A 22859-nucleotide genomic window follows, 5' to 3' on the forward strand; every position below is an offset into this window, starting at 1 on the left:
TGTCGTAAAAACGCATATGTATAATCGACTTTTTCTCGAAGACAAATCGTTCACACGCAAACTTCGCGCATTGTACTCGTGTAGTTCGACGTGACGAAGCTATTGCATGCGGTTTCATCGGCCTACGACAATGTGTACTCAAGTTATATGCCATCATATCGAACCCGAATATCAACTTCTATGATTGAGTTTTTCGTGAACTGTGGTCGCGAAGAAAACGATGTTGCATCGGTTTCCTTGGTTATTCGACGTGCTGAAACCGAATATAATGCCAGATTTTGTCTAGGTGCAGCCAAAAAAAAGCGATTCCCACGATGTCGTAAAAACGCATATGTATAATCGACTTTTTCTCGAAGACAAATCGTTCACACGCAAACTTCGCGCATTGTACTCGTGTAGTTCGACGAGACGAAGCTATTGCATGCGGTTTCATCGGCCTACGACAATGTGTACTCAAGTTGTATGCCATCATATCGAACCCGAATATCAACTTCTATGATTGAGTTTTTCGTGAGCTGTGGTCGCGAAGAAAACGATGTTGCATCAGTTTCCTCGGTTATTCGACGTGCTGAAACCGAATATGATGCCAGATTTTGTCTAGGTGCAGCCAAAAAAAAGCGATTCCCACGATGTCGTAAAAACGCATATGTATAATCGACTTTTTCTCGAAGACAAATCGTTCACACGCAAACTTCGTGCATTGTACTCGTGTAGTTCGACGAGACGAACTATTGCACGCGGTTTCATCGGCCTACGACAATGTGTACTCAAGTTATATGACATCATATTGAACCCGAATATCAACTTCTATGATTGAGTTTATCGTGAACTGGGGTCGCGAAGAAAACGATGTTGCATCAGTTTCATTGGTTATTCGACGTGTTGAAACCGAATATGATGCCAGATTTTGTCTAGGTGCCGCCAAAAAAAGCGATTCCCACGATGTCGTAAAAACGCATATGTATAATCGACTTTTTCTCGCAGACAAATCGTTCACACGCAAACTTCGCGCATTGTACTAGTGTAGTTCGACGAGACAAAGCTATTCCATGCGGTTTCATCGGCCTACGACAATGTGTACTCAAGTTATACGCCATCATATCGAACCCGAATATCAACTTCTATGATTGAGTTTTTCGTGAACTGTGGTCGCGAAGAAAACGATGTTGCATCGGTTTCCTTGGTCATTCGACGTGCTGAAACCGAATATAATGCCAGATTTTGTCTAGGTGCAGCCAAAAAAAATGATTCGCACGATGTCGTAAAAACGCATATGTATAATCGCCTTTTTCTCGAAGACAAATCGTTCACACGCAAACTTCGCGCATTGCACTCGTGTAGTTCGACGAGACGAAGCTATTGCACGCGGTTTCATCGGCCTACGACAATGTGTACTCAAGTTATATGCCATCATGTCGAATACGAATATCAACTTCTATGATTGAGTTTTTCGTGAGCTGTGGTCGCGAAGAAAACGATGTTGCATCAGTTTCCTTGGTTATTCGACGTGCTGAAACCGAATATGACGCCAGATTTTGTCTAGGTGCAGCCAAAAAAAAGTGATTCCCACGATGTCGTAAAAACGCATATGTATAATCGACTTTTTCTCGAAGACAAATCCTTCACACGCAAACTTCGCGCATTGCACTCGTGTAGTTCGACGAGACGAAGCTATTGCACGCGGTTTCATCGGCCTAGGACAATGTGTACTCAAGTTATATGCCATCACATCGAACACGAATATCAACTTCTATGATTGAGTTTTTCGTGAACTGTGGTCGCGAAGAAAACGATGTTGCATCGGTTTCCTTGGTTATTCGACGTGCTGAAACCGAATATAATGCCAGATTTTGTCTAGGTGCAGCCAAAAAAAATGATTCGCACGATGTCGTAAAAACGCATATGTATAATCGCGTTTTTCTCGAAGACAAATCGTTCACATGCAAACGTCGCGCATCGCACTCGTGTAGTTCGACGAGACGAAGGTATTGCACGCGGTTTCATCGGCCTACGACAATGTGTACTCAGGTTATATGCCATCATATCGAACACGAATATCAACTTCTATTATTGAGTTTTTCGTGAACTGTGGTCGCGAATAGAACGATGTTGCATCAGTTTCCTTGGTTATTCGACGTGCTGAAACCGAATATGATGCCAGATTTTGTCTAGGTGCAGTCAAAAAAAAGTGATTCCCACGATGTCGTAAAAACGCATATGTATAATCGACTTTTTCTCGAAGACAAATCGTTCACACGCAAACTTCGCGCATTGCACTCGTGTAGTTCGACGAGACGAAGCTATTGCACGCGGTTTCATCGGCCTACGACAATGTGTACTCAAGTTATATGCCATCATGTCGAATACGAATATCAACTTCTATGATTGAGTTTTTCGTGAGCTGTGGTCGCGAAGAAAACGATGTTGCATCAGTTTCCTTGGTTATTCGACGTGCTGAAACCGAATATAATGCCAGATTTTGTCTAGGTGCAGCCAAAAAAAATGATTGGCACGATGTCGTAAAAACGCATATGTATAATCGCGTTTTTCTCGAAGACAAATCGTTCACATGGAAACGTCGCGCATCGCACTCGTGTAGTTCGACGAGACGAAGCTATTGCACGCGGTTTCATCGGCCTACGACAATGTGTACTCAGGTTATATGCCATCATATCGAACACGAATATCAACTTCTATTATTGAGTTTTTCGTGAACTGTGGTCGCCAAGAAAACGATGTTGCATCAGTTTCCTTGGTTATCGACGTGCTGAAACCGAATATGATGCCAGATTTTGTCTAGGTGCAGCCAAAAAAAAGTGATTCCCACGATGTCGTAAAAACGCATATGTATAATCGACTTTTTCTCGAAGACACATCGTTCACACGCAAACTTCTCGCATTGCACTCGTGTAGTTCGACGAGACGAAGCTATTGCACGCGGTTTCATCGGCCTACGACAATGTGTACTCAGGGTATATGCCATCATATCGAACACGAATATCAACTTCTATTATTGAGTTTTTCGTGAGCTGTGGTCGCGAAGAAAACGATGTTGCATCAGTTTCCTCGGTTATTCGACGTGCTGAAACCGAATATGATGCCAGATTTTGTCTAGGTGCAGCCAAAAAAAGCGATTCCCACGATGTCGTAAAAACGCACATGTATAATCGACTTTTTCTCGAAGCCAAATCGTTCACACGCAAACTTCGTGCATTGTACTCGTGTAGTTCGATGAGACGAACTATTGCACGCGGTTTCATCGGCCTACGACAATGTGTACTCAAGTTATATGACATCATATTGAACCCGAATATCAACTTCTATGGTTGAGTTTATCGTGAACTGGGGTCGCGAAGAAAACGATGTTGCATCAGTTTCATTGGTTATTCGACGTGTTGAAACCGAATATGATGCCAGATTTTGTCTAGGTGCCGCCAAAAAAAGCGATTCCCACGATGTCGTAAAAACGCATATGTATAATCGACTTTTTCTCGCAGACAAATCGTTTACACGCAAACTTCGCGCATTGTACTAGTGTAGTTCGACGAGACAAAGCTATTGCATGCGGTTTCATCGGCCTACGACAATGTGTACTCAAGTTATATGACATCATATTGAACCCGAATATCAACTTCTATGGTTGAGTTTATCGTGAACTGGGGTCGCGAAGAAAACGATGTTGCATCAGTTTCATTGGTTATTCGACGTGTTGAAACCGAATATGAAGCCAGATTTTGTCTAGGTGCCGCCAAAAAAAGCGATTCCCACGATGTCGTAAAAACGCATATGTATAATCGACTTTTTCTCGCAGACAAATCGTTCACACGCAAACTTCGCGCATTGTACTAGTGTAGTGCGACGAGACAAAGCTATTGCATGCGGTTTCATCGGCCTACGACAATGTGTACTCAAGTTATATGCCATCATATCGAACCCGAATATCAACTTCTATGATTGAGTTTTTCGTGAACTGTGGTCGCGAAGAAAACGATGTTGCATCGGTTTCCTTGGTTATTCGACGTGCTGAAACCGAATATAATGCCAGATTTTGTCTAGGTGCAGCCAAAAAAAATGATTCGCACGATGTCGTAAAAACGCATATGTATAATCGCCTTTTTCTCGAAGACAAATCGTTCACATGCAAACTTCGCGCATCGCACTCGTGTAGTTCGACGAGACGAAGGTATTGCACGCGGTTTCATCGGCCTACGACAATGTGTACTCAGGTTATATGCCATCATATCGAACACGAATATCAACTTCTATTATTGAGTTTTTCGTGAACTGTGGTCGCGAATAGAACGATGTTGCATCAGTTTCCTTGGTTATTCGACGTGCTGAAACCGAATATGATGCCAGATTTTGTCTAGGTGCAGTCAAAAAAAAGTGATTCCCACGATGTCGTAAAAACGCATATGTATAATCGACTTTTTCTCGAAGACAAATCGTTCACACGCAAACTTCCCGCATTGCACTCGTGTAGTTCGACGAGACGAAGCTATTGCACGCGGTTTCATCGGCCTACGACAATGTGTACTCAAGTTATATGCCATCATGTCGAATACGAATATCAACTTCTAGATTGAGTTTTTCGTGAGCTGTGGTCGCGAAGAAAACGATGTTGCATCAGTTTCCTTGGTTATTCGACGTGCTGAAACCGAATATAATGCCAGATTTTGTCTAGGTGCAGCCAAAAAAAATGATTCGCACGATGTCGTAAAAACGCATATGTATAATCGACTTTTTCTCGAAGACACATCGTTCACACGCAAACTTCGCGCATTGCACTCGTGTAGTTCGACGAGACGAAGCTATTGCACGCGGTTTCATCGGCCTACGACAATGTGTACTCAGGGTATATGCCATCATATCGAACACGAATATCAACTTCTATTATTGAGTTTTTCGTGAGCTGTGGTCGCGAAGAAAACGATGTTGCATCAGTTTCCTCGGTTATTCGACGTGCTGAAACCGAATATGATGCCAGATTTTGTCTAGGTGCAGCCAAAAAAAGCGATTCCCACGATGTCGTAAAAACGCACATGTATAATCGACTTTTTCTCGAAGACAAATCGTTCACACGCAAACTTCGTGCATTGTACTCGTGTAGTTCGATGAGACGAACTATTGCACGCGGTTTCATCGGCCTACGACAATGTGTACTCAAGTTATATGACATCATATTGAACCCGAATATCAACTTCTATGGTTGAGTTTATCGTGAACTGGGGTCGCGAAGAAAACGATGTTGCATCAGTTTCATTGGTTATTCGACGTGTTGAAACCGAATATGATGCCAGATTTTGTCTAGGTGCCGCCAAAAAAAGCGATTCCCACGATGTCGTAAAAACGCATATGTATAATCGACTTTTTCTCGCAGACAAATCGTTCACACGCAAACTTCGCGCATTGTACTAGTGTAGTGCGACGAGACAAAGCTATTGCATGCGGTTTCATCGGCCTACGACAATGTGTACTCAAGTTATATGCCATCATATCGAACCCGAATATCAACTTCTATGATTGAGTTTTTCGTGAACTGTGGTCGCGAAGAAAACGATGTTGCATCGGTTTCCTTGGTTATTCGACGTGCTGAAACCGAATATAATGCCAGATTTTGTCTAGGTGCAGCCAAAAAAAATGATTCGCACGATGTCGTAAAAACGCATATGTATAATCGCGTTTTTCTCGAAGACAAATCGTTCACATGCAAACGTCGCGCATCGCACTCGTGTAGTTCGACGAGACGAAGGTATTGCACGCGGTTTCATCGGCCTACGACAATGTGTACTCAGGTTATATGCCATCATATCGAACACGAATATCAACTTCTATTATTGAGTTTTTCGTGAACTGTGGTCGCGAATAGAACGATGTTGCATCAGTTTCCTTGGTTATTCGACGTGCTGAAACCGAATATGATGCCAGATTTTGTCTAGGTGCAGTCAAAAAAAAGTGATTCCCACGATGTCGTAAAAACGCATATGTATAATCGACTTTTTCTCGAAGACAAATCGTTCACACGCAAACTTCGCGGATTGCACTCGTGTAGTTCGACGAGACGAAGCTATTGCACGCGGTTTCATCGGCCTACGACAATGTGTACTCAAGTTATATGCCATCATGTCGAATACGAATATCAACTTCTATGATTGAGTTTTTCGTGAGCTGTGGTCGCGAAGAAAACGATGTTGCATCAGTTTCCTTGGTTATTCGACGTGCTGAAACCGAATATAATGCCAGATTTTGTCTAGGTGCAGCCAAAAAAAATGATTGGCACGATGTCGTAAAAACGCATATGTATAATCGCGTTTTTCTCGAAGACAAATCGTTCACATGCAAACGTCGCGCATCGCACTCGTGTAGTTCGACGAGACGAAGCTATTGCACGCGGTTTCATCGGCCTACGACAATGTGTACTCAGGTTATATGCCATCATATCGAACACGAATATCAACTTCTATTATTGAGTTTTTCGTGAACTGTGGTCGCCAAGAAAACGATGTTGCATCAGTTTCCTTGGTTATCGACGTGCTGAAACCGAATATGATGCCAGATTTTGTCTAGGTGCAGCCAAAAAAAAGTGATTCCCACGATGTCGTAAAAACGCATATGTATAATCGACTTTTTCTCGAAGACACATCGTTCACACACAAACTTCGCGCATTGCACTCGTGTAGTTCGACGAGACGAAGCTATTGCACGCGGTTTCATCGGCCTACGACAATGTGTACTCAGGGTATATGCCATCATATCGAACACGAATATCAACTTCTATTATTGAGTTTTTCGTGAGCTGTGGTCGCGAAGAAAACGATGTTGCATCAGTTTCCTCGGTTATTCGACGTGCTGAAACCGAATATGATGCCAGATTTTGTCTAGGTGCAGCCAAAAAAAGCGATTCCCACGATGTCGTAAAAACGCACATGTATAATCGACTTTTTCTCGAAGCCAAATCGTTCACACGCAAACTTCGTGCATTGTACTCGTGTAGTTCGATGAGACGAACTATTGCACGCGGTTTCATCGGCCTACGACAATGTGTACTCAAGTTATATGACATCATATTGAACCCGAATATCAACTTCTATGGTTGAGTTTATCGTGAACTGGGGTCGCGAAGAAAACGATGTTGCATCAGTTTCATTGGTTATTCGACGTGTTGAAACCGAATATGATGCCAGATTTTGTCTAGGTGCCGCCAAAAAAAGCGATTCCCACGATGTCGTAAAAACGCATATGTATAATCGACTTTTTCTCGCAGACAAATCGTTTACACGCAAACTTCGCGCATTGTACTAGTGTAGTTCGACGAGACAAAGCTATTGCATGCGGTTTCATCGGCCTACGACAATGTGTACTCAAGTTATATGACATCATATTGAACCCGAATATCAACTTCTATGGTTGAGTTTATCGTGAACTGGGGTCGCGAAGAAAACGATGTTGCATCAGTTTCATTGGTTATTCGACGTGTTGAAACCGAATATGATGCCAGATTTTGTCTAGGTGCCGCCAAAAAAAGCGATTCCCACGATGTCGTAAAAACGCATATGTATAATCGACTTTTTCTCGCAGACAAATCGTTCACACGCAAACTTCGCGCATTGTACTAGTGTAGTGCGACGAGACAAAGCTATTGCATGCGGTTTCATCGGCCTACGACAATGTGTACTCAAGTTATATGCCATCATATCGAACCCGAATATCAACTTCTATGATTGAGTTTTTCGTGAACTGTGGTCGCGAAGAAAACGATGTTGCATCGGTTTCCTTGGTTATTCGACGTGCTGAAACCGAATATAATGCCAGATTTTGTCTAGGTGCAGCCAAAAAAAATGATTCGCACGATGTCGTAAAAACGCATATGTATAATCGCCTTTTTCTCGAAGACAAATCGTTCACATGCAAACTTCGCGCATCGCACTCGTGTAGTTCGACGAGACGAAGGTATTGCACGCGGTTTCATCGGCCTACGACAATGTGTACTCAGGTTATATGCCATCATATCGAACACGAATATCAACTTCTATTATTGAGTTTTTCGTGAACTGTGGTCGCGAATAGAACGATGTTGCATCAGTTTCCTTGGTTATTCGACGTGCTGAAACCGAATATGATGCCAGATTTTGTCTAGGTGCAGTCAAAAAAAAGTGATTCCCACGATGTCGTAAAAACGCATATGTATAATCGACTTTTTCTCGAAGACAAATCGTTCACACGCAAACTTCCCGCATTGCACTCGTGTAGTTCGACGAGACGAAGCTATTGCACGCGGTTTCATCGGCCTACGACAATGTGTACTCAAGTTATATGCCATCATGTCGAATACGAATATCAACTTCTAGATTGAGTTTTTCGTGAGCTGTGGTCGCGAAGAAAACGATGTTGCATCAGTTTCCTTGGTTATTCGACGTGCTGAAACCGAATATAATGCCAGATTTTGTCTAGGTGCAGCCAAAAAAAATGATTCGCACGATGTCGTAAAAACGCATATGTATAATCGACTTTTTCTCGAAGACACATCGTTCACACGCAAACTTCGCGCATTGCACTCGTGTAGTTCGACGAGACGAAGCTATTGCACGCGGTTTCATCGGCCTACGACAATGTGTACTCAGGGTATATGCCATCATATCGAACACGAATATCAACTTCTATTATTGAGTTTTTCGTGAGCTGTGGTCGCGAAGAAAACGATGTTGCATCAGTTTCCTCGGTTATTCGACGTGCTGAAACCGAATATGATGCCAGATTTTGTCTAGGTGCAGCCAAAAAAAGCGATTCCCACGATGTCGTAAAAACGCACATGTATAATCGACTTTTTCTCGAAGACAAATCGTTCACACGCAAACTTCGTGCATTGTACTCGTGTAGTTCGATGAGACGAACTATTGCACGCGGTTTCATCGGCCTACGACAATGTGTACTCAAGTTATATGACATCATATTGAACCCGAATATCAACTTCTATGGTTGAGTATATCGTGAACTGGGGTCGCGAAGAAAACGATGTTGCATCAGTTTCATTGGTTATTCGACGTGTTGAAACCGAATATGATGCCAGATTTTGTCTAGGTGCCGCCAAAAAAAGCGATTCCCACGATGTCGTAAAAACGCATATGTATAATCGACTTTTTCTCGCAGACAAATCGTTCACACGCAAACTTCGCGCATTGTACTAGTGTAGTTCGACGAGACAAAGCTATTGCATGCGGTTTCATCGGCCTACGACAATGTGTACTCAAGTTATATGCCATCATATCGAACCCGAATATCAACTTCTATGATTGAGTTTTTCGTGAACTGTGGTCGCGAAGAAAACGATGTTGCATCGGTTTCCTTGGTTATTCGACGTGCTGAAACCGAATATAATGCCAGATTTTGTTTAGGTGCAGCCAAAAAAAATGATTCGCACGATGTCGTAAAAACGCATATGTATAATCGCCTTTTTCTCGAAGACAAATCGTTCACATGCAAACTTCGCGCATCGCACTCGTGTAGTTCGACGAGACGAAGGTATTGCACGCGGTTTCATCGGCCTACGACAATGTGTACTCAGGTTATATGCCATCATATCGAACACGAATATCAACTTCTATTATTGAGTTTTTCGTGAACTGTGGTCGCGAATAGAACGATGTTGCATCAGTTTCCTTGGTTATTCGACGTGCTGAAACCGAATATGATGCCAGATTTTGTCTAGGTGCAGTCAAAAAAAAGTGATTCCCACGATGTCGTAAAAACGCATATGTATAATCGACTTTTTCTCAAAGACAAATCGTTCACACGCAAACTTCGCGCATTGCACTCGTGTAGTTCGACGAGACGAAACTATTGCACGCGGTTTCATCGGCCTACGACAATGTGTACTCAAGTTATATGCCATCATGTCGAATATGAATATCAACTTCTATGATTGAGTTTTTCGTGAGCTGTGGTCGCGAAGAAAACGATGTTGCATCAGTTTCCTTGGTTATTCGACGTGCTGAAACCGAATATGACGCCAGATTTTGTCTAGGTGCAGCCAAAAAAAAGCGATTCCCACGATGTCGTAAAAACGCATATCTATAATCGACGTTTTCTCGAAGACAAATCGTTCACACGCAAACTTCGCGCATTGTACTCATGTAGTTCGACGAGACGAAGCTATTGCACGCGGTTTCATCGGCCTACGACAATGTGTACTCAAGTTATATGATATCATATTGAACCCGAATATCAACTTCTATGATTGAGTTTTTCGTGAACTGTGGTCGCGAAGAAAACGATGTTGCATCAGTTTCCTTGGTTATTCGACGTGTTGAAACCGAATATGATGCCAGATTTTGTCTAGGTGCAGCCAAAAAAAAGCGATTCCCACGATGTCGTAAAAACGCATATGTATAATCGACTTTTTCTCGAAGACAAATCGTTCACACGCAAACTTCGCGCATTGTACTCGTGTAGTTCGACGAGACGAAGCTATTGCATGCGGTTTCATCGGCCTACGACAATGTGTACTCAAGTTGTATGCCATCATATCGAACCCGAATATCAACTTCTATGATTGAGTTTTTCGTGAGCTGTGGTCGCGAAGAAAACGATGTTGCATCAGTTTCCTCGGTTATTCGACGTGCTGAAACCGAATATGATGCCAGATTTTGTCTAGGTGCCGCCAAAAAAAGCGATTCCCACGATGTCGTAAAAACGCATATGTATAATCGACTTTTTCTCGAAGACAAATCGTTCACATGCAAACTTCGCGCATCGCACTCGTGTAGTTCGACGAGACGAAGCTATTGCACGTGGTTTCATCGGCCTACGACAATGTGTACTCAGGTTATATGCCATCATATCGAACACGAATATCAACTTCTATTATTGAGTTTTTCGTGAACTGTGGTCGCGAATAGAACGATGTTGCATCAGTTTCCTTGGTTATTCGACGTGCTGAAACCGAATATGATGCCAGATTTTGTCTAGGTGCAGTCAAAAAAAAGTGATTCCCACGATGTCGTAAAAACGCATATGTATAATCGACTTTTTCTCGAAGACAAATCGTTCACACGCAAACTTCCCGCATTGCACTCGTGTAGTTCGACGAGACGAAGCTATTGCACGCGGTTTCATCGGCCTACGACAATGTGTACTCAAGTTATATGCCATCATGTCGAATACGAATATCAACTTCTAGATTGAGTTTTTCGTGAGCTGTGGTCGCGAAGAAAACGATGTTGCATCAGTTTCCTTGGTTATTCGACGTGCTGAAACCGAATATGATGCCAGATTTTGTCTAGGTGCAGCCAAAAAAAGCGATTCCCACGATGTCGTAAAAACGCACATGTATAATCGACTTTTTCTCGAAGACAAATCGTTCACACGCAAACTTCGTGCATTGTACTCGTGTAGTTCGATGAGACGAACTATTGCACGCGGTTTCATCGGCCTACGACAATGTGTACTCAAGTTATATGACATCATATTGAACCCGAATATCAACTTCTATGGTTGAGTATATCGTGAACTGGGGTCGCGAAGAAAACGATGTTGCATCAGTTTCATTGGTTATTCGACGTGTTGAAACCGAATATGATGCCAGATTTTGTCTAGGTGCCGCCAAAAAAAGCGATTCCCACGATGTCGTAAAAACGCATATGTATAATCGACTTTTTCTCGCAGACAAATCGTTCACACGCAAACTTCGCGCATTGTACTAGTGTAGTTCGACGAGACAAAGCTATTGCATGCGGTTTCATCGGCCTACGACAATGTGTACTCAAGTTATATGCCATCATATCGAACCCGAATATCAACTTCTATGATTGAGTTTTTCGTGAACTGTGGTCGCGAAGAAAACGATGTTGCATCGGTTTCCTTGGTTATTCGACGTGCTGAAACCGAATATAATGCCAGATTTTGTTTAGGTGCAGCCAAAAAAAATGATTCGCACGATGTCGTAAAAACGCATATGTATAATCGCCTTTTTCTCGAAGACAAATCGTTCACATGCAAACTTCGCGCATCGCACTCGTGTAGTTCGACGAGACGAAGGTATTGCACGCGGTTTCATCGGCCTACGACAATGTGTACTCAGGTTATATGCCATCATATCGAACACGAATATCAACTTCTATTATTGAGTTTTTCGTGAACTGTGGTCGCGAATAGAACGATGTTGCATCAGTTTCCTTGGTTATTCGACGTGCTGAAACCGAATATGATGCCAGATTTTGTCTAGGTGCAGTCAAAAAAAAGTGATTCCCACGATGTCGTAAAAACGCATATGTATAATCGACTTTTTCTCAAAGACAAATCGTTCACACGCAAACTTCGCGCATTGCACTCGTGTAGTTCGACGAGACGAAACTATTGCACGCGGTTTCATCGGCCTACGACAATGTGTACTCAAGTTATATGCCATCATGTCGAATATGAATATCAACTTCTATGATTGAGTTTTTCGTGAGCTGTGGTCGCGAAGAAAACGATGTTGCATCAGTTTCCTTGGTTATTCGACGTGCTGAAACCGAATATGACGCCAGATTTTGTCTAGGTGCAGCCAAAAAAAAGCGATTCCCACGATGTCGTAAAAACGCATATCTATAATCGACGTTTTCTCGAAGACAAATCGTTCACACGCAAACTTCGCGCATTGTACTCATGTAGTTCGACGAGACGAAGCTATTGCACGCGGTTTCATCGGCCTACGACAATGTGTACTCAAGTTATATGATATCATATTGAACCCGAATATCAACTTCTATGATTGAGTTTTTCGTGAACTGTGGTCGCGAAGAAAACGATGTTGCATCAGTTTCCTTGGTTATTCGACGTGTTGAAACCGAATATGATGCCAGATTTTGTCTAGGTGCAGCCAAAAAAAAGCGATTCCCACGATGTCGTAAAAACGCATATGTATAATCGACTTTTTCTCGAAGACAAATCGTTCACACGCAAACTTCGCGCATTGTACTCGTGTAGTTCGACGAGACGAAGCTATTGCATGCGGTTTCATCGGCCTACGACAATGTGTACTCAAGTTGTATGCCATCATATCGAACCCGAATATCAACTTCTATGATTGAGTTTTTCGTGAGCTGTGGTCGCGAAGAAAACGATGTTGCATCAGTTTCCTCGGTTATTCGACGTGCTGAAACCGAATATGATGCCAGATTTTGTCTAGGTGCCGCCAAAAAAAGCGATTCCCACGATGTCGTAAAAACGCATATGTATAATCGACTTTTTCTCGAAGACAAATCGTTCACATGCAAACTTCGCGCATCGCACTCGTGTAGTTCGACGAGACGAAGCTATTGCACGTGGTTTCATCGGCCTACCACAATGTGTACTCAGGTTATATGCCATCATATCGAACACGAATATCAACTTCTATTATTGAGTTTTTCGTGAACTGTGGTCGCGAAGAAAACGATGTTGCATCAGTTTCTTTGGTTATTCAACGTGCTGAAACCGAATATGATGCCAGATTTTGTCTAGGTGCAGCCAAAAAAAAGCGATTCGCACGATGTCGTAAAAACGCATATGTATAATCGACTTTTTCTCGAAGACAAATCGTTCACATGCAAACTTCGCGCATCGCACTCGTGTAGTTCGACGAGACGAAGCTATTGCACGCGGTTTCATCGGCCTACCACAATGTGTACTCAGGTTATATGCCATCATATCGAACACGAATATCAACTTCTATTATTGAGTTTTTCGTGAACTGTGGTCGCGAAGAAAACGATGTTGCATCAGTTTCTTTGGTTATTCAACGTGCTGAAACCGAATATGATGCCAGATTTTGTCTAGGTGCAGCCAAAAAAAAGCGATTCCCACGATGTCGTAAAAACGCATATGTATAATCGACTTTTTCTCGAAGACAAATCGTTCACACGCAAACTCCGCGCATTGCACTCGTGTAGTTCGACGAGACGAAGCTATTGCACGCGGTTTCATCGGCCTACGACAATGTGTACTCAGGGTATATGCCATCATATCGAACACGAATATCAACTTCTATTATTGTGTTTTTCGTGAGCTGTGGTCGCGAAGAAAACGATGTTGCATCAGTTTCCTTGGTTATTCGACGTGCTGAAACCGAATATGACGCCAGATTTTGTCTAGGTGCAGCCAAAAAAAAGCGATTCCCACGATGTCGTAAAAACGCATATGTATAATCGACTTTTTCTCGAAGACAAATCGTTCACACGCAAACTTCGCGCATTGTACTCGTGTAGTTCGACGAGACGAAGCTATTGCACGCGGTTTCATCGGCCTACGACAATGTGTACTCAAGTTATATGATATCATATTGAACCCGAATATCAACTTCTATGATTGAGTTTTTCGTGAACTGTGGTCGCGAAGAAAAAGATGTTGCATCAGTTTCCTTGGTTATTCGACGTGTTGAAACCGAATATGATGCCAGATTTTGTCTAGGTGCAGCCAAAAAAAAGCGATTCCCACGATGTCGTAAAAACGCATATGTATAATCGACTTTTTCTCGCAGACAAATCGTTCACACGCAAACTTCGCGCATTGTACTAGTGTAGTTCGACGAGACAAAGCTATTGCATGCGGTTTCATCGGCCTACGACAATGTGTACTCAAGTTATATGCCATCATATCGAACCCGAATATCAACTTCTATGATTGAGTTTTTCGTGAACTGTGGTCGCGAAGAAAACGATGTTGCATCGGTTTCCTTGGTTATTCGACGTGCTGAAACCGAATATAATGCCAGATTTTGTCTAGGTGCAGCCAAAAAAAATGATTCGCACGATGTCGTAAAAACGCATATGTATAATCGCCTTTTTCTCGAAGACAAATCGTTCACATGCAAACTTCGCGCATCGCACTCGTGTAGTTCGACGAGACGAAGCTATTGCACGCGGTTCCATCGGCCTACGACAATGTGTACTCAAGTTATATGCCATGATGTCGAATACGAATATCAACTTCTATGATTGAGTTTATCGTGAACTGGGGTCGCGAAGAAAACGATGTTGCATCAGTTTCATTGGTTATTCGACGTGTTGAAACCGAATATGATGCCAGATTTTGTCTAGGTGCCGCCAAAAAAAGCGATTCCCACGATGTCGTAAAAACGCATATGTATAATCGACTTTTTCTCGCAGACAAATCGTTCACACGCAAACTTCGCGCATTGTACTAGTGTAGTTCGATGAGACAAAGCTATTGCATGCGGTTTCATCGGCCTACGACAATGTGTACTCAAGTTATATGCCATCATATCAAACCCGAATATCAACTTCTATGATTGAGTTTTTCGTGAACTGTGGTCGCGAAGAAAACGATGTTGCATCGGTTTCCTTGGTTATTCGACGTGTTGAAACCGAATATGATGCCAGATTTTGTCTAGGTGCAGCCAAAAAAAAGCGATTCCCACGATGTCGTAAAAACGCATATGTATAATCGACTTTTTCTCGAAGACAAATCGTTCACACGCAAACTTCGCGCATTGTACTCGTGTAGTTCGACGAGACGAAGCTATTGCATGCGGTTTCATCGGCCTACGACAATGTGTACTCAAGTTGTATGCCATCATATCGAACCCGAATATCAACTTCTATGATTGAGTTTTTCGTGAGCTGTGGTCGCGAAGAAAACGATGTTGCATCAGTTTCCTCGGTTATTCGACGTGCTGAAACCGAATATGATGCCAGATTTTGTCTAGGTGCCGCCAAAAAAAGCGATTCCCACGATGTCGTAAAAACGCATATGTATAATCGACTTTTTCTCGAAGACAAATCGTTCGCATGCAAACTTCGCGCATCGCACTCGTGTAGTTCGACGAGACGAAGCTATTGCACGTGGTTTCATCGGCCTACCACAATGTGTACTCAGGTTATATGCCATCATATCGAACACGAATATCAACTTCTATTATTGAGTTTTTCGTGAACTGTGGTCGCGAAGAAAACGATGTTGCATCAGTTTCTTTGGTTATTCAACGTGCTGAAACCGAATATGATGCCAGATTTTGTCTAGGTGCAGCCAAAAAAAAGCGATTCGCACGATGTCGTAAAAACGCATATGTATAATCGACTTTTTCTCGAAGACAAATCGTTCACATGCAAACTTCGCGCATCGCACTCGTGTAGTTCGACGAGACGAAGCTATTGCACGCGGTTTCATCGGCCTACCACAATGTGTACTCAGGTTATATGCCATCATATCGAACACGAATATCAACTTCTATTATTGAGTTTTTCGTGAACTGTGGTCGCGAAGAAAACGATGTTGCATCAGTTTCTTTGGTTATTCAACGTGCTGAAACCGAATATGATGCCAGATTTTGTCTAGGTGCAGCCAAAAAAAAGCGATTCCCACGATGTCGTAAAAACGCATATGTATAATCGACTTTTTCTCGAAGACAAATCGTTCACACGCAAACTCCGCGCATTGCACTCGTGTAGTTCGACGAGACGAAGCTATTGCACGCGGTTTCATCGGCCTACGACAATGTGTACTCAAGTTATATGCCATCATATCGAACACGAATATCAACTTCTATAATTGAGTTTTTCGTGAGCTGTGGTCGCGAAGAAAACGATGTTGCATCAGTTTCCTCGGTTATTCGACGTGCTGAAACCGAATATGATGCCAGATTTTGTCTAGGTGCAGCCAAAAAAAAGCGATTCCCACGATGTCGTAAAAACGCATATGTATAATCGACTTTTTCTCGAAGACAAATCGTTCACACGCAAACTTCGCGCATTGTACTCGTGTAGTTCGACGAGACGAAGCTGTTGCACGCGGTTTCATCGGCCTACGACAATGTGTACTCAAGTTATATGATATCATATTGAACCCGAATATCAACTTCTATGATTGAGTTTTTCGTGAACTGTGGTCGCGAAGAAAACGATGTTGCATCAGTTTCCTTGCTTATTCGACGTGTTGAAACCGAATATGATGCCAGATTTTGTCTAGGTGCAGCCAAAAAAAAGCGATTCCCACGATGTCGTAAAAACGCATATGTATAATCGACTTTTTCTCGAAGACAAATCGTTCACACGCAAACTTCGCGCATTGTACTAGTGTAGTTCGACGAGACAAAGCTATTGCATGCGGTTTCATCGGCCTACGACAATGTGTACTCAAGTTATATGCCATCATATCGAACCCGAATATCAACTTCTATGATTGAGTTTTTCGTGAACTGTGGTCGCGAAGAAAACGATGTTGCATCGGTTTCCTTGGTTATTCGACGTGCTGAAACCGAATATAATGCCAGATTTTGTCTAGGTGCAGCCAAAAAAAAGCGATTCCCACGATGTCGTAAAAACGCATATGTATAATCGACTTTTTCTCGAAGACAAATCGTTCACACGCAAACTTCGCGCATTGTACTCGTGTAGTTCGACGTGACGAAGCTATTGCATGCGGTATCATCGGCCTACGACAATGTGTACTCAAGTTATATGCCATCATATCGAACCCGAATATCAACTTCTATGATTGAGTTTTTCGTGAACTGTGGTCGCGAAGAAAACGATGTTGCATCGGTTTCCTTGGTTATTCGACGTGCTGAAACCGAATATAATGCCAGATTTTGTCTAGGTGCAGCCAAAAAAAATGATTTGCACGATGTCGTAAAAACGCATATGTATAATCGCGTTTTTCTCGAAGACAAATCGTTCACATGCAAAGGGTCGCGCATCGCACTCGTGTAGTTCGACGAGACGAAGCTATTGCACGCGGTTTCATCGGCCTACGACAATGTGTACTCAGGTTATATGCCATCATATCGAACACGAATATCAACTTCTATTATTGAGTTTTTCGTGAACTCTGGTCGCGAAGAAAACGATGTTGCATCAGTTTCCTTGGTTATCGACGTGCTGAAACCGAATATGATGCCAGATTTTGTCTAGGTGCAGCCAAAAAAAAGTGATTCCCACGATGTCGTAAAAACGCATAGGTATAATCGACTTTTTCTCGAAGACACATCGTTCACACGCAAACTTCGCGCATTGCACTCGTGTAGTTCGACGAGACGAAGCTATTGCACGCGGTTTCATCGGCCTACGACAATGTGTACTCAAGTTATATGCCATCATATCGAACACGAATATCAACTTCTATAATTGAGTTTTTCGTGAGCTGTGGTCGCGAAGAAAACGATGTTGCATCAGTTTCCTCGGTTATTCGACGTGCTGAAACCGAATATGATGCCAGATTTTGTCTAGGTGCAGCCAAAAAAAAGCGATTCCCACGATGTCGTAAAAACGCATATGTATAATCGACTTTTTCTCGAAGACAAATCGTTCACACGCAAACTTCGCGCATTGTACTCGTGTAGTTCGACGAGACGAAGCTGTTGCACGCGGTTTCATCGGCCTACGACAATGTGTACTCAAGTTATATGATATCATATTGAACCCGAATATCAACTTCTATGATTGAGTTTTTCGTGAACTGTGGTTGCGAAGAAAACGATGTTGCATCAGTTTCCTTGCTTATTCGACGTGTTGAAACCGAATATGATGCCAGATTTTGTCTAGGTGCAGCCAAAAAAAAGCGATTCCCACGATGTCGTAAAAACGCATATGTATAATCGACTTTTTCTCGAAGACAAATCGTTCACACGCAAACTTCGCGCATTGTACTAGTGTAGTTCGACGAGACAAAGCTATTGCATGCGGTTTCATCGGCCTACGACAATGTGTACTCAAGTTATATGCCATCATATCGAACCCGAATATCAACTTCTATGATTGAGTTTTTCGTGAACTGTGGTCGCGAAGAAAACGATGTTGCATCGGTTTCCTTGGTTATTCGACGTGCTGAAACCGAATATAATGCCAGATTTTGTCTAGGTGCAGCCAAAAAAAAGCGATTCCCACGATGTCGTAAAAACGCATATGTATAATCGACTTTTTCTCGAAGACAAATCGTTCACACGCAAACTTCGCGCATTGTACTCGTGTAGTTCGACGTGACGAAGCTATTGCATGCGGTTTCATCGGCCTACGACAATGTGTACTCAAGTTATATGCCATCATATCGAACCCGAATATCAACTTCTATGATTGAGTTTTTCGTGAACTGTGGTCGCGAAGAAAACGATGTTGCATCGGTTTCCTTGGTTATTCGACGTGCTGAAACCGAATATAATGCCAGATTTTGTCTAGGTGCAGCCAAAAAAAATGATTTGCACGATGTCGTAAAAACGCATATGTATAATCGCGTTTTTCTCGAAGACAAATCGTTCACATGCAAACGTCGCGCATCGCACTCGTGTAGTTCGACGAGACGAAGCTATTGCACGCGGTTTCATCGGCCTACGACAATGTGTACTCAGGTTATATGCCATCATATCGAACACGAATATCAACTTCTATTATTGAGTTTTTCGTGAACTGTGGTCGCGAAGAAAACGATGTTGCATCAGTTTCCTTGGTTATCGACGTGCTGAAACCGAATATGATGCCAGATTTTGTCTAGGTGCAGCCAAAAAAAAGTGATTCCCACGATGTCGTAAAAACGCATAGGTATAATCGACTTTTTCTCGAAGACACATCGTTCACACGCAAACTTCGCGCATTGCACTCGTGTAGTTCGACGAGACGAAGCTATTGCACGCGGTTTCATCGGCCTACGACAATGTGTACTCAAGTTATATGATATCATATTGAACACGAATATCAACTTCTATAATTGAGTTTTTCGTGAGCTGTGGTCGCGAAGAAAACGATGTTGCATCAGTTTCCTCGGTTATTCGACGTGCTGAAACCGAATATGATGCCAGATTTTGTCTAGGTGCAGCCAAAAAAAAGCGATTCCCACGATGTCGTAAAAACGCATATGTATAATCGACTTTTTCTCGAAGACAAATCGTTCACACGCAAACTTCGCGCATTGTACTCGTGTAGTTCGACGAGACGAAGCTGTTGCACGCGGTTTCATCGGCCTACGACAATGTGTACTCAAGTTATATGATATCATATTGAACCCGAATATCAACTTCTATGATTGAGTTTTTCGTGAACTGTGGTCGCGAAGAAAACGATGTTGCATCAGTTTCCTTGCTTATTCGACGTGTTGAAACCGAATATGATGCCAGATTTCGTCTAGGTGCAGCCAAAAAAAAGCGATTCCCACGATGTCGTAAAAACGCATATGTATAATCGACTTTTTCTCGAAGACAAATCGTTCACACGCAAACTTCGCGCATTGTACTAGTGTAGTTCGACGAGACAAAGCTATTGCATGCGGTTTCATCGGCCTACGACAATGTGTACTCAAGTTATATGCCATCATATCGAACCCGAATATCAACTTCTATGATTGAGTTTTTCGTGAACTGTGGTCGCGAAGAAAACGATGTTGCATCGGTTTCCTTGGTTATTCGACGTGCTGAAACCGAATATAATGCCAGATTTTGTCTAGGTGCAGCCAAAAAAAAGCGATTCCCACGATGTCGTAAAAACGCATATGTATAATCGACTTTTTCTCGAAGACAAATCGTTCACACGCAAACTTCGCGCATTGTACTCGTGTAGTTCGACGTGACGAAGCTATTGCATGCGGTTTCATCGGCCTACGACAATGTGTACTCAAGTTATATGCCATCATATCGAACCCGAATATCAACTTCTATGATTGAGTTTTTCGTGAACTGTGGTCGCGAAGAAAACGATGTTGCATCGGTTTCCTTGGTTATTCGACGTGCTGAAACCGAATATAATGCCAGATTTTGTCTAGGTGCAGCCAAAAAAAATGATTTGCACGATGTCGCAAAAACGCATATGTATAATCGCGTTTTTCTCGAAGACAAATCGTTCACATGCAAACGTCGCGCATCGCACTCGTGTAGTTCGACGAGACGAAGCTATTGCACGCGGTTTCATCGGCCTACGACAATGTGTACTCAGGTTATATGCCATCATATCGAACACGAATATCAACTTCTATTATTGAGTTTTTCGTGAACTGTGGTCGCGAAGAAAACGATGTTGCATCAGTTTCCTTGGTTATCGACGTGCTGAAACCGAATATGATGCCAGATTTTGTCTAGGTGCAGCCAAAAAAAAGTGATTCCCACGATGTCGTAAAAACGCATAGGTATAATCGACTTTTTCTCGAAGACACATCGTTCACACGCAAACTTCGCGCATTGCACTCGTGTAGTTCGACGAGACGAAGCTATTGCACGCGGTTTCATCGGCCTACGACAATGTGTACTCAGGGTATATGCCATCATATCGAACACGAATATCAACTTCTATTATTGTGTTTTTCGTGAGCTGTGGTCGCGAAGAAAACGATGTTGCATCAGTTTCCTTGGTTATTCGACGTGCTGAAACCGAATATGACGCCAGATTTTGTCTAGGTGCAGCCAAAAAAAAGCGATTCCCACGATGTCGTAAAAACGCATATGTATAATCGACTTTTTCTCGAAGACAAATCGTTCACACGCAAACTTCGCGCATTGTACTCGTGTAGTTCGACGAGACGAAGCTATTGCACGCGGTTTCATCGGCCTACGACAATGTGTACTCAAGTTATATGATATCATATTGAACCCGAATATCAACTTCTATGATTGAGTTTTTCGTGAACTGTGGTCGCGAAGAAAAAGATGTTGCATCAGTTTCCTTGGTTATTCGACGTGTTGAAACCGAATATGATGCCAGATTTTGTCTAGGTGCAGCCAAAAAAAAGCGATTCCCACGATGTCGTAAAAACGCATATGTATAATCGACTTTTTCTCGCAGACAAATCGTTCACACGCAAACTTCGCGCATTGTACTAGTGTAGTTCGACGAGACAAAGCTATTGCATGCGGTTTCATCGGCCTACGACAATGTGTACTCAAGTTATATGCCATCATATCGAACCCGAATATCAACTTCTATGATTGAGTTTTTCGTGAACTGTGGTCGCGAAGAAAACGATGTTGCATCGGTTTCCTTGGTTATTCGACGTGCTGAAACCGAATATAATGCCAGATTTTGTCTAGGTGCAGCCAAAAAAAATGATTCGCACGATGTCGTAAAAACGCATATGTATAATCGCCTTTTTCTCGAAGACAAATCGTTCACATGCAAACTTCGCGCATCGCACTCGTGTAGTTCGACGAGACGAAGCTATTGCACGCGGTTTCATCGGCCTACGACAATGTGTACTCAAGTTATATGCCATCATATCGAACCCGAATATCAACTTCTATGATTGAGTTTTTCGTGAACTGTGGTCGCGAAGAAAACGATGTTGCATCGGTTTCCTTGGTTATTCGACGTGCTGAAACCGAATATAATGCCAGATTTTGTCTAGGTGCAGCCAAAAAAAAGCGATTCCCACGATGTCGTAAAAACGCATATGTATAATCGACTTTTTCTCGAAGACAAATCGTTCACACGCAAACTTCGCGCATTGTACTCGTGTAGTTCGACGAGACGAAGCTGTTGCACGCGGTTTCATCGGCCTACGACAATGTGTACTCAAGTTATATGATATCATATTGAACCCGAATATCAACTTCTATGATTGAGTTTTTCGTGAACTGTGGTCGCGAAGAAAACGATGTTGCATCAGTTTCCTTGCTTATTCGACGTGTTGAAACCGAATATGATGCCAGATTTCGTCTAGGTGCAGCCAAAAAAAAGCGATTCCCACGATGTCGTAAAAACGCATATGTATAATCGACTTTTTCTCGAAGACAAATCGTTCACACGCAAACTTCGCGCATTGTACTAGTGTAGTTCGACGAGACAAAGCTATTGCATGCGGTTTCATCGGCCTACGACAATGTGTACTCAAGTTATATGCCATCATATCGAACCCGAATATCAACTTCTATGATTGAGTTTTTCGTGAACTGTGGTCGCGAAGAAAACGATGTT

The sequence above is a fragment of the Diachasmimorpha longicaudata genome, unplaced genomic scaffold, assembly GCF_034640455.1.
Source record: "Diachasmimorpha longicaudata isolate KC_UGA_2023 unplaced genomic scaffold, iyDiaLong2 ctg00000057.1, whole genome shotgun sequence".
NCBI classification, from domain to species: Eukaryota; Metazoa; Arthropoda; class Insecta; order Hymenoptera; family Braconidae; genus Diachasmimorpha; species Diachasmimorpha longicaudata.